Below are 2,246 nucleotides of genomic sequence, written 5' to 3'. Positions count from 1 at the left end.
TGCAGGACAGAGGGGACCCAGCCGGGTCAGAAGAAGAATAGGCACACTCACAACAGTTCACTTCAGTACCTTTACTGGTGGTGTTTCAGGCACGATCCAGGGCACTGTAGGGTGAAGGGTGCATTTCAGGACTCTCCCCAGTGAGCGGGTGTGGGGCCTCCTGTTTCATGCCTTTTCCTGATAAGTTTATGACCTGCCTGGAGCTAGGCCTAACTTGGTCTCTGTCTTGCACCTGCTGACCTGGTGGTAGGGCCTTCTGTTGGAGATCACACTCCCTGGTCTCTTGGGCCTCCGTGACTCCTGACCCTGGTATAACAGTCAGCTTTTGGTGTTCCTGGGACATATAGTTCGCCAGGGGTTCCGGTTGTTTCTGCTGGGCCTTAGGGATCCCTGCAGACGCGGACCCGGTGTCCGGTAAATGGTCTTGGGGTGAGCTGGCTAAGCTCCTCTGCCCCCTATGTAGCTCGCTTACTCCACTCGCCTTCGGCCACGCTCGGGGCCCTCACTAGGCTTCACACTGGCAGTAGGCCTCGCTACTCTTCACCGCTCTTACGGCGTCTTAGGCTCACTAACCTGAGCTCTCTGAGTCTGTACTGACCTGTCAACCTCTCTGGCTGCAGCAGACTGACTTTCTCACAGACTGCATACTCCAGGCTGTAGATTACAGACAGAACTGCCTAGCTCCACCTTCCCTATTTATATCCCTAACGGGTTCCCTCTGGTGGTCTGAGGTGGAGGGTGGAGGTATGTGAATGCTATGAGGGCCTCTTGTGGAGGAATCCGTCCATGCACCCCTCTAAGATCTGTGGCACCAATGTGCAGCAGGGCGCCACACATGGACCCGATGGGTCTGTACTGTGCAATACACTTCAGCTGGATTTGCTTCGGAGCGTCAACCCCATTGCACCCCCCAAAATGCCCTCCAGTGGTATGGATGAGGTTCCTGATTAGTGGCTACAAATATCCTACTGCTCGCCAGCCAAACCACATCCTGATGTAACTTGTCAGAGACCTGCAGTCTCTCTTACAGACCTGTAGAAGGATCCGCTCTGTTACCATCTGCATCAAGTGTCCTAACGCAAGATCTGGCTTTTTGAGAAGGGAAAAAAAAAAGTAAAAAATCTGCAAAGAAGGTTCATTTTGCAGTTTTCGAGAGGAAAAAAATCTATATATATATGTTGTATTTATATTTATATCTCTCTCCCCTCCCCCCGATAAAAGGACACCTGATGGACTCCATTATAGTCAATGGGTAATCAAGCATTATTTGTCATGGGTCCATCTCCTGGAAACATTTAAGTTTAAGAATTTAATGCTGTTACTTACTAATGTTAAATTTTCCCCTATTGGGAAAGTTGAGAATAAGCAAGATGTCAATTTTTGAAGCTTTTCTGCTAGAAAAAAAATAAGCTGCCAATTTGACTATTCGATTGCTTAGAGTGGAAAAAAAAAACACTATTTTTTTCTGAGCATAAAAAAAAAAGTTTAGGTTCCACCGAGATTTGAACTCGGATCGCTGGATTCAAAGTCCAGAGTGCTAACCATTACACCATGGAACCAGCTGATATCTGAGGCATGACACCCTGCTGATGACTCTCTCTGCTGGCATATGACACCCAGTCTCATTACTGATCATTGCTGTGTGTGAGCTTCTACATCATTCATCTTCCTCAATATTAACCCATTCACGCCGCGGCCCTTTTCCGTTTTTGCATTTTGCCCATATTTATGCACCTGTCAAATTTTGTTTGAATGCAGATTGCACATTTTCTGTTAGTACAATAAACCTCATTTCAAGGCAGAAACATTACTGTGTCCAACAGTTATTACATATATCAAACTGAAATAGCTGTTGCAAAAACACCAATTTTTATAAAACATTAAGCTTAAGATTAATAGGGGTGCCCAAACTTTTTCATATAACTGTATGTGCTCTTCGATGGTAAAATTGCGCACTAGAAAATATTAATGCCCCGTGCAAATGCCTTAGAAAACAGTGCCCACATTTTGCCCCAAGAAAGTAATAATGCCCCCAGTGTGTTCATTTGACAGTCACAATACCCTGAGTGCCCCCTTTAACAATTATACTTCTTAAGTGCCCACTTAACACTTAATAATGTCTCGAGCCCCCCCCCCATATATAGTTCCCCTCTACACACTATTATGACTCTCACAACTCTCACATACACAGCATATGGGGCCCACAGCTCCCTATACACAACTTGATGCCTCCCACAGTTTCCTAT

The 2,246-nt window shown here is 46.0% G+C and overlaps 1 non-coding gene across 1 annotated transcript; it reads right to left on the bottom strand.

Annotated features, from left to right (window-relative positions):
- Positions 1-1,487: 1,487 nt before the first annotated feature.
- TRNAQ-UUG (transfer RNA glutamine (anticodon UUG)) lies at positions 1,488-1,559 on the bottom strand. The gene has a single exon. It is a non-coding gene; the product is annotated as a tRNA-Gln (tRNA).
- Positions 1,560-2,246: the final 687 nt, after the last annotated feature.

This window comes from Phyllobates terribilis, unplaced genomic scaffold (assembly GCF_046119375.1).
Source record: "Phyllobates terribilis strain yellow unplaced genomic scaffold, ASM4611937v1 Scaffold_5__5_contigs__length_657084704, whole genome shotgun sequence".
NCBI classification, from domain to species: Eukaryota; Metazoa; Chordata; class Amphibia; order Anura; family Dendrobatidae; genus Phyllobates; species Phyllobates terribilis.
This window is presented reverse-complemented; position numbering and strand designations above follow the sequence as displayed.